Consider the following 14,831-nt stretch of genomic DNA (forward strand, 5'->3'; position numbering starts at 1 on the left):
AGTCGTAGAGTCCTTCGAATGAGTTATGGGTACATTGATTCTAATCTCTTCCAAATGAGCGCATCTGCGGACACGGGTTGATAATCAAGTTGCTGATAAGGACTAAAAATAGGAGATGGTGCTTCTTCCTCCTTTCTTATCTACTCGCAGCGCCGATGGCAGCATTGCTTACCGAAATACCATTCCTCAGTAAATCAAAGGATGACTGGTAGACTATTAGGAAACTGTCCAGGGTAGGTGTATAAGTCAACCGACGATAGTGGGTGTTTGTTGTCGGCTACATTTAAAATACGGTTACCCTGTACAAGATATTATGCCTACCTTGTACTATTGTAGAGGAAAAAAAGAGACAAGTGAAAGAGAAAGTGCCCGCGTGGCACCTCCAGCGCACGCGTCTTATGCGCTAACTTACATAATCGGTTGCAGTCGCACGTGACCACACCAGTCTGTTACGCGACAAAGATACAATCCACTTGGTACGAGCTGTACGTGTCCGCGATGCAAGTCAGCCAATTCCTGAATGTTATACGGTACATCCGAGTAGTGGTCCATTGGTATACCTAATCGTAATTTTCCGGGATACCGGAAGTCCAGAGCAACCCTCCTCCCAGATAAATACGAGCGCTGTCGCGGATAATGACTGACAATATTTCTTGGAAAGTTGCAAGTGCTTCTTAGTTTTGGTTAGAAACCAGGTTACCTTGAATGACTATTGTTCTCTATAGTACATATCGATTTCACAGACAATAGTTGTGAACGAGACTCACGAGAGCGTTGAGATAATTCGAGACATGTTTTTACTTTGACACATTATGTAAGGAAATCTTCAACGTACGAAATCAGCTGATACAAGCGACTGGTATACGCTAGATATTTATACTCACCTTCTCAGAAACCTTCATGATTCTACGAATGATACCGTTTTAGAAGGAAGAAGAAAAAAAAATCGATGTTATTAACCATACTTATTCTCAATATATTAACATTATCGATTGATTCACTATACATATATAGTCAAGTATAATTTACATACCATGATTGATTTTATGCGGTCGGTAGAGTAGCCACGATCAAAGCGATGCTGGATGTTGATACGGAGTGGAAGTTGGAAGAAAATGTGTAGCAAAATATTAGGAACTCCAAGCCAGGAACAGTGGTCCTCATGTCCTGGCTGGAATTCAATTCGCACAGTCGTTACACACAATCATACAAACCGTAAACATTGAAGACCTCGTTGAGTTTTCTTCCAACAACCCTGAAAGCCGCACGTGGGTGTTCCTGATGTTTTCAACCCTAAAAAGGGTTAGGGGTGACAGAAGATGGAACAAGTAAAAATTCGATTATATCTTTGGTAAAAAAAAGTGAGCAAACAACGAATCTCAACAGGATGCTTTATTTATAAAGAAACAACTAAGGGACCTGCCACATCATTTTGTGAGCATTACCAAACTTTAATAGCAAAGAAATTTGACGGTCATATTCAGTCACATGAGCTTCATGTGATAATGTTACACTCCTTCTGGATCATCCAATTTGTGGAATTCACTGGCCTTGGACCATCATCCAATAATTGTTAATCGATGATACTGATTGCTTTCTTTTTCAAATTTCAATATAAACACGTGTTGGCCAATACGATATGGCCTAAATGAATTTTAACAGAACTCATTATCTCAACGCTGGACTGATGAGAAGCAAACAAACGGATGTGTGTTATTTTGGTACAAGTGTCAATGTATGCTTTGACATGTAAAACTTTCATCGATGGTAAATTATACTATCCTTCTCGATGCAGTTCTGGTTATAGTCCAGAGGTCTTGGTGCCGATCGCGAGTCTTACCTCCTCGTCCCGATGAAACAGACTGCAGCTTTATGCATGTTTCATACTCCGCCTTCGTCGCACTTGGCCTCGAGTGGAACCGACCTAAGTATTGAATATTTCTCTCTCTAAGGTAAGGGAAAAAGTGGGTCGATCGGTACGTAACTTATGGTATTTATAACCCCGCAAGTGCCACGTGAATATATCTACTAAAAACTTAGGAACTCATCGCCTGCAGGCTGTAACTAGTACTGTAGAAATCGAACTGTTGTGTCAACCGCTTGTCACTTGCACGATATACTTGAATTATTACTAAAAATATGAAAATCGGTAAGTGCTACACATTTTACTGCCGTTGGACCCAGCAGAATCGGTTTGAGATATCCCCACCTATATATGTATATATTTTATCGGAATACTACAAAGTGTGCAGACCCGCTAGTCAAGCAGACAGGAAGAAAATAGGCACACTACATATTTACTCCCGTGTCTGACTGATATATTATACATATATATTACACGTAAACATTATAACTATATAGTGTAATAATCTGAACGCTGTGTTTCCATACGCTTACTTCGTCCGCTGTTATCGCTCTGTCCAGCAACCCTAAGTTGAGTCTACCAGTTACTGATCCTGTCCCAATTATTGATCTTTTTCGGTTGTATCTGTTTGATCTTTAGTTTTACAGTTACGAAAAAATATATTTTTGATTTCTCATCTTCTAGCAATTGGTTTTAGTCATTGAGAAATTCACAATTTCTGTCATCAATTTATAGTTTGGGAAAGTAAAAGGGTCGATAATTGGGTCTAAACGTGTCAATAACTGTTACACTTACCTCAGTGGAGAAACCGCAGATCTCTACAAACAGGAATCCGCGTACCATTTAATTCTGTGGCACCGTGTAACAGGTAGCTCAGACTCTTGTGTGCGGACAAAGCAAGGTCTAAAATGTTGAAGTTAGTATATCACAACACCCGCTGTTGGAATGAAAATGTGAGGTGTCGGAATCGGTTTTGAAAATATTTCGGTACTGTGTACGAATAACACCATTAAGAGTAGCGAGTTTAAGTTGAAAGTGTTAGGCGTGATAAAAACTGTCTTTCCTTGTCGTTATACTTACACTCATACTAGGTATACCTTTTTTTTTTTTCTTTTTGGGTATTTTTCGGAAGCCTTTTGTTCATCGAAATGAAAGTGGTAAACGTGTGAGTATAAGGTACCGTGTATGTAACCATATACGAAAGGATTAGTCAATTTCTTGTCGCGTTGTTACAGGCGTTTGTAATTGGCCAATTGATCATTGATATTCTAATATTATTTGATCCTCGTTACCCGGCGTACACTAGAAAGTGCAAGGCCGAGGGAGCGAGCGAGTTTCTGACGATGGTCAAGTAACCGGTAAGTATATTTCTGAAATGAGTCACGGCTCAGCGAGCCCGGTCGTGTCGCCTCTCTCGAAGTTCCCTTCCTCGCTGCGAGTTATGCCGCAATCAGTTCCGGTCTTATAAAGTATGCATTTTAAATCAGCAGAGCGTTAATTACAAGACGCGAGGTTGCCTAGACCGGCAGACTTCGAGCGACCCTCGCGTTACAGAAGCTGTCAAAGATGACGTACTTCATCGCGTTTAAGTTATATCGAATATGTTTATACAGGGTTATATGCATACGCATCTAATGCAAACATACAGTCTACGTAAGTTAGTCACACGTGACTCATTTTCACGCGGGCACAAAGAACTCTCCGAAAACACACGTCAACCGAGTTCTCTCTCATGTATAATTGTACGCAGCATTCTCGCATGTAAGTATAAGGCGATACTGTGTCGGTGCGAAGCTGTATAACTTGAGTTTACGAATAGCTGGATGAAATCACGACGTTGTTTAAGCGGAACTGCGGTGGAGGCGCTACGCGGTACCGGAGGACAATGTATAAAGCAAAGTGATGGTACGCCTCCGGAATTCCATTCCAAACGAGGGAATGACCGACCCTTCTCTTGCCTACCTTTGTAGCTATGCAAATACAATTTATATAACCCGAGCATGTTTTACCCGTTTTTTCATGCCTGTTTTCCGTACGCAAAGTACCTGTTTCTATGACGGTAGAGAGAGTCTGCGAATGCGCATGCGCGGATAAATGAAAATACCACTTTTAAGTCGTAAAAGTTGAAAGTGGTCTTTTCCGTACTCCGCGCACGCGCCGTCGCGGACTAATCTGACATTACGCGATTCTAACCCTAATTTTTCTGGTTTTGAAAATACGATTAGACGCTTTCGAAGGAGGAAACGCATTGCTGGAGCTAGAAGACGAACTCCATTGGCAGTCCCTTGCGGTTTGGCAACGTCATTATGCGTTTCGCTAATGATTCGCACTAGGCAGGATCTGCTTGACCGCGAGCTCGGCTACCGTTTCTCATGTCGCGTGAATTTTCGTTCTATACTAGGTTTTACCAGCGTTGTTTCCTGTACTACATTGGAAAATCAACGTTTCCAAGTAGAACCGCAAATCATTTTACAGTATCAACAGAAATAAAGACTGTTAGCCGTTTGCTTAACTCATATTTGACGATAGATGATTGTATCTCGTGGAAACATAAAATTAAAAATAAAAATTCCGTCGTTCTCTTTGATTGCATGCCGCAGGCCTGATTGTCAGACCTTAACGACTGTTGAATCTGCTACTTTATATATTGTACGGATTATTGTCCTTACCAATGAAAACGCATCTTTATCAGTATCCCTAATAATCATTGTTCAAATTTGCCGTAGGTACGAATGGTATGTGTGTACTCGGTATGCCGTATTTAGGTACAGTTGGAGTCTTCTCGATCGAGTTCTAGGATAAATTTGGCGAGCGATGACGCGCCTTGATAAGATTGTAAACAGACCGAAGTGATCGTAGATAAAACATTGGACAAACTAGATATTTGGAAAACACATCGCGTATCGAGTATATGGTAATTACTGCGACAACTATTTCGTGTGAACGGAAATATTACCTCAGTTGTAAGAGGTAACGGTCGAACCGATGCCTGGTGGTATAAAACTGTACGCTTTAATATGTCTAGGACACAATCTGTGTCTCCGGAACGAGGAAGAGCGTAATAAAGTCTTCTTACGTTTCTGATATCAGCTAGGTCACGGCGACGATTAACACGGTGCTAAAGTTGAGCATCAATTAAAAAGGTCGGCCCAGAACTCGTTGTTCATTAGAAAATTATGTAGTACTGGATACCACGGTAAAGGGTTTATAATATCGGGATTACGTGATTGAGAATAAAAAGAAAAAGATACTGTTTACATAATTGCGCCTTTCGAGGAATCTGTTCGCGATAATCTTTATTTTATCACACAGGATTTCGCTACAGTAGCGACAAAATCTTGATGAAAAGAGAAGATCGTTGCTACGCATTTCGCGCTGTCATTTTTATTATTAGTCCATGCGATCCGTGCTCGTGGATAGGAACAAACGTGACGTTAAATGTAACGGAAAAATGTACAGTAATTTATTTATTATGTATTTATGTGTTTGAACAACTTTGCTTTTCGAAATAGGAAGATTGAGGTTTTTTATTTTCTAGTTTGCACAACTCGGTCGCGCAAATTTTCATCCGCATTCTGAACAATGACACATGAATTTCGCAATCCTTCCGATTTTGCTACTCAATCCAAGACTGAAATGTTGAAAAATATTCTGATGCGCAAAGCGCAGGCAGGCTGGTGAAACAGGTTGAAATATTCAAGCTGATTCTTTGATGCACAGAACTCAATGCCAATCGTCGAGAGACTCGCGTGGCTCAATTCATGCACTCTGCGCTGCAGCTTGCCGTGACGTGGAAATATCGAAGAAACTTTTATCAGGAGAACAGAATGTGAAACGAAAAGGTTCCGGAGATGTCTTTACCAACCGTTACAAATGACTTCTCGGAAGGAGAGAGGAAACTGTTCGCATCTTTGCGAGACCGCGTATATTAATCTCCACTCTGCAGCCACGCAATGAAGAGAATTGCTTTGCATTGATTTACGTATTGATACCAGCAAATTTGCAAATCTCGGAAATCAAATCAAGTTTATACTCGTCATTTACATTCCGAAGTCCTCGTGCCGTTTTTTATTTATAAGTTGATATATTTCATTTATAAACTGCATTATAATGACGGAAGCGTCGTCAAATAATTCTACGCAACTGTGCCAACGACAACAATATTACACTTTCGGCTTTATGTTTGGCTTTATGATTTTTCGTATGAAAGTAGATGACGAAAAACCCAACCGCAATTATTTTAAGAATTTTCCGACCCAGCGTATTTTACGTATGATTTAAAAACTGGAAGCAAAATAACCCTAGTTTCTAAATCTGAATAAAATTTTGAAAAAACATAAAAGCTCATTATAACATCTCTGTGAATAGATATTTTTCGGCCCATATTGTAATGAGCTTTTATGTTTTACAAAGCCAATCTGAGACATCGACGTAGAATCTTGATCAAGATGTCATGGATTACTCCGCATACATGGTACTTGTGCAATGGGTATAAAACCCATATTAGATAGAACCCGATAGTCCTCGATTTCCAGAAACTCTCAGCAGTATTCCGAGTTATGTATTTTCATACTTGTTGCTGGAACTTCCTTCCTCGGATCTCCCTTCGATTCTCGTGACTTTCTCGTTTGGCACCCTCCGCATAAATCTATACATTTACTCACTCATCGGGTATGTCTCGTAGATGACCGATCATAATCAACTGACCCAACTTCCTCGGCTATCATCTTACGCCATGCGTGGCGTGCAGTCTCCCACGGGACGATTAACTTTTTCTTTATTTTTTTATTTATTTTTTTTTTTATTACAACGAGGGGCGACCCTCGCGTAGCAAGTGCCTGCATTCCTCGGTGTATATATCACGTGGGTCGGAGTTGTTTTTTCTCTGGCCTGTACGGGGTACACAGCCCTAGGCGAGCCTACGAAGAACCCAACTTGACGTGTGTGCGTTTCTCCTCTCGATCGGAACCAGCCTTCCGATCGAGGGGGGAGACTACCGTTCTTAGTCGAGGTACAGTAAATTTGTCTCGACGAAGTAGGGGCTCCGCACTCTCTTGCCCTAGCACCGCTACAACAGGAACTGTTCCACCCAAACCATATGTAATGGTATGTAATGGTATGACACCGTCGAAATACTTTCCGTTCGTCCCGTAACATCTCACACGGATCCATGCCGTGCATCCGGTCGAGACACAACGAGCAATCGAGGTGCAGGTTACGTAAAATTTGATTTGCTTGGAAATGTATCGCGGTGTAAGTAAGCATATCACACTCGCTGTAAAGGTAGACTGCACGCACTAAGTTATATCTACAAAGAGACAACGATAAATATCCGCGTGTACGCATGCGCGGATCATAAATAATCCGGGTAGATACCCGCTTACAGTATACCTGTACGGTATAAGCGAACAGGAGACAAACGATCTATTAAAACGGGCGACTTTCCTGTTCCGTAACGTTCTCCGCTCCGCGGGAAGCCCGAAGATATACCCGCCAAGACCAGATCACCTTGCTACGCCACTCCTGTTTCCATCCAACGTCCTCCTCCTTCGTCCCTCGCCGCTTCTGCAGACCGAGCTCTCTTCGTTCTGCCTCCCTCCCTCCCTCCCGCCGTTCTTTCTCTTTTACATTTTTATTTTTATCATTTTTTTTCTTTATCCCCGCTCCGACGAGCCCAGCATCCCATCCTCCCGGATGTGCGCCTCCGCGCGGGGCTTCGTTACGTGGCATTCTTGTGCGTCCTGCATACGTCGCGTCCAGAATCTTTAACAAAGACCCAGAGGCTTGAACCTCCGCTGAACTTAAACCTCCCCGCCACAACGGCATAACTGTGCGGCTACTTCTGCGATCTATGTATGTGTGTTTTTACGTAGCGAGTGCATGATGAGATATCTAGACATATGTGCAATCAGATTCAACGCATGCCGAATTAATTGCCGTAACTTCTTCAGATCTGTATTCATACTTTCGCGCGCGCGTGTGTGCGGATGTGTGTTCGTGTTTACGCGCATACACACTTCGCGTTATCCAAATATATATGCATATGTGCATGTACAATTTGTACTTTATCTTTTCAGAAGGCAAACCATACGATGATCCGTACTTTCGGCAGCAGGTCAACGTGACGCAGGGCGAGGATGAAATAAAATTGCCAATCAATTTCGGATCCTATTATTCTGTGAGTATGACAAAGATTGTAAACGATAATATTTACGGGTGTTGGATTGGTAAAGCGCTCATCGATCCCGTTCGAACTGACGTTTGCAGACGCTGAGACACTTCCAGGCTGATGTATTCAGCATGCACTTTCGTGTCGCGAGAATATATTACATACGTACACGCGCATATGTATACATACGTAGACTGTATGTGATCATTTACGTACTCGCGCCGCCGGGCCTAAGTGGGGAATGATATCCCTACTACCAAAGTGTCGAGGAATGCGAGAAGTCGGATAATCTAATTTCCGTTTCAGAGATGTCTGCAGCCTACGCTGTAGGTGGGTAGGTAGGTAAGGTGAGTACAAGCAAAGGCTTACCTCCGCTTGACTGATAATAATTAGGAGAACTCTAGCCGTGATAAGTGAACATGGAGTAGACACGGTTACAGATTTACGACGACGCATGCGAGCGTAATGTGCGTGTTTGAGAAGAGAGAAAAAAAAAAAATTCAAGGATACCGACGCAAATCTGTCGTATATACGCATACAGATATTATTATAGATCGAAGTCTAAACTCGAATCCTCCCGGTAGTCGGAGAACATCTTTGGACACCTAGCCGACACCTGTAAGAGTTTACACTGTATAGTTCCTCATCGTCTTGTCACATTTTACATTCCTCATAATATTGAGGTGTACCCGAAACTGGAAAGGCGAATTACGGTCTTCATTTTTACCTATTCGCTTCCCGGTATGAAGACAAAACACTTCATTTAGTATTTCAACTTGCTAAGATCTTGTTCCACTCACTGTATTACACGGTACGTATGGGAATATGAAAAATATACAAGAATTTTTCTACTAATGGTCAGCTCGGAGGGATTCCCGTTTGCAAATCAACAAGGAATCTACTTGGAACCGGTTTTCAACACTCGCTTGGGGATACGAAATATTTTTCCTGCTTCCCACTTGTGGATGACGCGCTGGATTCTTCATATCAAGGCGGTGCCTGCTAACAATAAGTTGGAATCACTCAGCTTGTTGGCGCGATGAAGAACGGATACCGTCGTTACATATATAATATAAATATACTCGTGCGATGCGAGTGCGATACAATTGACAAAGGACGGTTATAATATACCACAGATTATTATCTTATTAGCAGATAACATCAGAGATCATCGACGAATTTAAAATTTTAATAATCAGTCAGTCGTATAGACGGGCAAGAGCTGCGTATTTTATATAGTTTTCAACAACCGAGTCTTCATCTTTAGTTCCGGGCTGCCTGACTCGGTATCGGTTTGAGTAATGGTTACCGTAGAAGTTGTATACTGTTGTGTGACCGTATAAAGGAAGGAACTATGCCTCGACGGTAACGGAAGCCCGGTCTCGGCTCTGTACCTCCAAGGAAACTGACTCACTCGACACAGCTCAGCCCACATTATCTGCAATTTACGCACTTCCGTTTCAAAGAATTATGAAATGGGAAAAAGGAGAATAAGGAGAATGTGGAAGGTGGTATTGGTGGGAGAAGAAGCCGGCTGATTAGCGAACTCTTCGAAAATATCGTGTCTCATCAACTCCGGATAATGATAATAACATTCTCTAGAAACAACGCAATGCGCTGTGGTTGCTTTTACCAATCTGCAACTAAGTTACCATTCACGATGAGTGTGTGATTTTCGTTTTATCGTACACCCAGCAGCACTGTTTAACTTGTGTACTCATCTGGTTAAACTTGGATGGCAATTACAAACGTAATATGCAGCCCGCAACATCAAGCTTCGGTTTAGTATGATCGAATTATTCGCAACTAGCGTACAAAGAGAACGGCCGAGTAATATGTATTACAACGTCCTCGACGTAATTCCTCGGTAGAATAATCATTGCGTACAATTTCACCAGAAACTCGGTCAACGAATATGTTGTGTCAATGATCGCGTAAATCGTAGATATATAAGGGTTGGAAATCGCAACTTCAAGACTGGCTGTAGGGTGTCTGCTTGTAAATAGTTGAACCTGCATTTTTGCACTTGGCAAATTTGCGAGAATATCCGGCGGACTGCTCACTCGTGAATACACGTTGTGAGCTGTGACGGGAACGTTTAATAAATACACCGTGTGGTTCATACGTTTGTCCAATTGTCGAGGTACAGGGTGAACAGAACTATGAAATGATAGTGCCAATAAATAATACTGTCGATGCAGTCGGGTGAAAATGTAATACTCGGATTGATAATTATCTTTTTTTATACCGGCCACCAACGATGACTAACATAAACCAGCGCGTGTATTTATCGCGCAAGATGTATAATATAAGTAATACAGCAAATACAGATAGGCAAGGTGTGCATATATATAAAGAAATCCTGCAACGGGATACGGTGAGAGATCCTTTCTCACCCGGAAAGATTTGTTTATGACTCGTTTCTGTCCCCTGGCCCTAAAAACCCCTCGTACCTAGTTCTTATCCCCCACTAGGTCAGGGGTACGGTACAATGTAAGGTACACAAAGGTCGTTTGCGGTATAGGGACAGGTATTGTAATACCTAAGCGTTGACAGGCGAATGCCAAATTTCTTTAACGACGAGATTATCAGATAGTAAATTTTGAGTATCCTCAATTACTTGACTTGCGAAATCACTGTCGATTCGTTGGTGCCTTATCATCGTGGATATTATGTTACGAGGAATGACGTACCAGCAGCAGTAATTGGGTAGACGTACCAATCTATTCAATACTCTGTCCGCTTGTACAAAGTTGGAGGTACAATCGGCGTGTACCTTACATATACCTGTCTTCGTACGCAGTTGTTATACATATGCAACTACGATAAAGCTTATTCGTAAATCCCTCCATAATTAGTCGTTTATCGAATGAAAACTTTCGTTGGAAGAGAATGCCTGTCCGTTTCGACTACGATTAACGATGAAGGGGCGTCCGCACCGAGTCGATCCTGAAGCAAAACAATATTTATTAATATATGGCAAGGATAACGTTAATCCTTCGGTTTACAAGTGCACAAAACCTGAACCCCTGAGTCGGGACAGAAATTTGTTCAGGTAATACAGCTGCAGGTGTAACCTGCGTGAGTCTATAGAAATAACGTATTATGGTCGACTGATCAAGCGACGACGATCCGGGGTTAATGTGTGTGTGTGTGTGTGTGTGTGTGTGTACCCGTAAGGACGGATAAGTCCTGCCGAGAGGACTTGCTCTGGACAAATCTCCGCTGATGGTAGAGTTATGGTCTATGGTATGCTTCGGTCTTCTATACGACGTTCCAGTATTGCATTCACAACCCTACACCGTACTACGGAAATGAATTGGGTATAAACCTATTATTATTTAGTGCAACGGTGCTTCCCTCCCTCCCCTTTCTAATACTTACCTATAGGTATATACACGGTATGACCAACCCTTAACACTTTGTCATCATCAAAATACACAAAAATATGCGCGGATAACACAGTTGTACGATTGTTTTTCGTGTAATTTTCGAAAAGAAAAAAAAAATAAACTGAAATATGCAACGGTGATCTTGTTATATATACGTGCGGAAGGATCAAGTGAAAATTCGGAACTAAAAGGGTGGCTACTTTCTCGCCGGACTGTATCAAGGCGAGAGGGTCACGAAGTTAAGGCAGGAGCAGAGAGAGGGGGGCTCCGATTCAGGGCTCCTTCCGCAGGAATTAAGCGGGGCCTGGATAAGTCTAAGGCAACGGCGGGGGAGTGGACAGGTAGCTGTCCGGACACCCACAAACCTGTTCGACCTGTTATGTCCTCTCTGCGGGCGGACGGCCGAAGGGCGGCTTATGGGTCCACCATAGCTCACTGCTTCTCTTTCTCTCTTTCTCACTCCGACGCGGCGCTGTTTTCCAAGAAATCTGAAGCATGCATCGAATCTTTTCGCTGCATCTCAATGCGTTTATGACAGACATTCTTCACGGTTTCTGACATTCCACTGCAACTAAGCGTTGATTCAACGCCCGCCGAGACGCCCGCTGTGTGGATCGATGGATCAACCCTCATCGTACCCACCCCCGGCCACAACTAGGACGTGCAATCTAAACGGCCAAAGTGTTTGTACCTATAGTATATGTTGTACGCAGCTATGTATAATATGTATGTCAGAAATCGACGTACCGTACCTGATTTCAAATCAGGTGAAAGGAATTGGACGCACTTAGATCACGCGTGACTCCATCTTTTTACCCTTTTTCACCCTTTGACTTTTGCGCATGCGATAAGACAACGCACCTCGCATTTGGTAGACATCGTCCGTCTCCCGCTCTGTTCTAATGTGACATTTTGACATCAGCGCTGTCGACGATAAGGCGCGATGTTTACGCATGTCTCGCTGTGTTCATTTGTAATCAATTGGCAATCTGAAAATCTTCTCATCGGTATTGCGAAAAAAGTAACATTGCGGAATATGAAACAGATGCATGTAATAACGCACAATCACCCATATACGACTTTCAATTTCAAATCAAAGATAAACAAGTAAATATGAGAAAATCATAATGACCGTCGTCTTGCGCAACGAGATGTTCAAAACTTGAAAGAAAACGTGACGTCGCTAATAACATAACAGTCTGTAATAATAAAACGGACATAACACAATCTACGCGTAGTTTTTAATCGAAGAGCCATAAGCATGCATTTGTAAACACGTTAGAATTGAGAATAGTCGCGCGTAAACCCCGCCTTCGCATATCTATCCCCGGACTCCGACGCAGCGCGCGACAGACGTTCACGCATCTATGCGAGGAAGCACAAGGAAGTATGCTCCCCCCCCCCCCCCCCCTCCTCATTCCACCTTCCTTCTCCCTCTCGGCTGCGACAACAGCAGCCCAGCAGCCAGTAATAACCCGGACGGTCGACCGGCCGACCGAGCGACCGAGCGACCGAGCGACCGACCGACCGACCGATTTCTCCCCCCTCCACACCGATTGCTTGCCTCTTGCCGCGCTCTGGCGCTGGCGGTCCGCCTCCCCCCCGCCCTTCATCCACCACTCGACGCTTGGGAGACTTCGACTATTTCCGTTCGACGCTCGGGAAGAGCCTATCGCGCGCCGAGATTTCTGCCCGGTTGCCAATCAGTGGATGCGCCAGCGCGGCACGGAGGCATGCATAACCTTTTATTTGATGTCGCGTACTTCCTAAACGCGAGGCGGCTAGGGAGAGGGTGAGGGTGACGGCGCAGGCGGTGTCGGGTGGAGGGAGAGACAGAGGCACCGGCTACCATCGTCGATCTGCAGTAACGGCTGCGGAAGCGAGACGGAATCGGTTCAGAGTGGGACGGAAGAGGTGTACTCGGAACGGCTGATTGCGGCTCCCTCGGCTCCGAGATCCGACCCGACTCCCGACTCTCGAGCGACGAGCGCGCGCGGCAGGGAACTGCCGATCAGAATCAGTCACTCGCCAACCTCGAAACGAGACGGCCGTTTTATATGTATTGTCGTTTGATATCGCTGTCCGCGAGCTACGTGTAATAAGTATATATATATATATATATATATAAATGTTGATTCAAATGTGGAACATCGCGTGTGCCCAGGGTTTGTGAGACGAACGAACTGAGAACCGCGAAGGGATCTACTGGATACGATATATACTTACGGCGATACAAAGGAGTTTAAAACGTATAACAAAGTTTAACCGGTGTATTCCCAAAGTGTGTGTTGTTATACTTAGAAACTCACACGATTTTCTATTCGTGATGAACAAAACTTCAATTGTACCGAACACGCGACTGGCTACGTTACGCTCAGTGTACGGTTAAGCTAGTTTTTCAACACCATCCCCCCCCCCTACCCACCTATCTACCCCGTTCCTCACTATTCCTTCCTTCTTCTCAAACCTTATCGGGAGAGTGATGTTAAAGACCCGTACGCGCGCGTATGTTTATCTGTAAATAAATTGGAAAGAAAAGAAAAGACTCATCTCAGTACGGAGGGTGCCATAACGAAATAAATGATTTATCAGTTTTATCTGTGATATATACATATATATATATATGTGTGTATGTATGTATGTACCGCGAGTACAACAAATTTCTGGTGACAATTTATCTTGTGTGGATTTTATTCAATGACCACCATAGAAGTGACACATATTAACCACAACTGGGCGGCAAGTGCCAGTGATTATCGGAGGATTTAAACGGGACGACAGGTAATTATCATAACACCTTTGTTCGTCAAATCTTACTCACTTACCTCCCGTTGGTAATGTTGGTGTCGCACGTTTTTCGGAATCACGTGCAATTGATAGAATAATGCGATGCAACTACCTCACCGGTTTTTGGAACAAATATATGATTATCGAAATAATTTTCGGTTAATACCGGAGCGAATTAAAATTAAGGAATCGAGAAGTCGCACAAGTGATGTGTGTGGCGCTGTTCTTCGAAACCTTGTGTTGTCAAAACACTGACGGTCTAATTCTACGAAGTTTCACGGACTAATAACGAGTAAAAGTGCAATACTTCCGGGAACTTTCCACGGTATAACTGAAACTATGAGTAATTTGTTTATTAATCGATTCTTGGTCGGATGGAGTTACGGGTGGGAAGGGGGGGGGCTTACCGCTAAGCCTAGACATACGTTGAAATGTTTCCGTACATTCCGGCAGCATTGCTTCATTGGATATACGTACGTTGATCATAATTTAAAAAAATTAATTTTTACCGAAATTGAGAGTACTCAAGACTGACGTTGCAGCGATCTTTCGCTAGATGAAATTGTAAGTCACCGAGTAGCATAAAATTACTGTTTACGGTATATTTCGGCTGGACGAC

The 14,831-nt window shown here is 43.1% G+C and overlaps 1 protein-coding gene and 1 long non-coding RNA gene across 3 annotated transcripts in view; one reads left to right on the forward strand and one right to left on the reverse strand.

Moving 5' to 3' along the window:
• LOC107221498 (ets DNA-binding protein pokkuri) overlaps positions 1 to 14,831 on the forward strand; it is a 97,217-nt gene that overhangs the window by 67,536 nt on the left and 14,850 nt on the right. The window contains exon 3 of one of the 2 annotated variants that reach the window (XM_015660505.2): positions 7,942 to 8,042. The gene's annotated coding sequence lies outside the window, so the exon portion shown is untranslated. Of the gene's footprint in view, positions 1 to 7,941; positions 8,043 to 12,956; positions 14,207 to 14,831 lie in introns of those variants that run through there. The other variant, XM_015660504.2, reaches the window with a different exon arrangement.
• LOC124295220 lies at positions 10,318 to 12,397 on the reverse strand. The gene is made up of 3 exons (XR_006905135.1): positions 12,173 to 12,397; positions 11,791 to 12,093; positions 10,318 to 10,982 (listed from the first exon to the last, which is right to left on the reverse strand). It is a non-coding gene; the product is annotated as an uncharacterized LOC124295220 (long non-coding RNA).

The sequence above is a fragment of the Neodiprion lecontei genome, chromosome 6 (genome assembly GCF_021901455.1).
Source record: "Neodiprion lecontei isolate iyNeoLeco1 chromosome 6, iyNeoLeco1.1, whole genome shotgun sequence".
Classification (NCBI taxonomy): domain Eukaryota; kingdom Metazoa; phylum Arthropoda; class Insecta; order Hymenoptera; family Diprionidae; genus Neodiprion; species Neodiprion lecontei.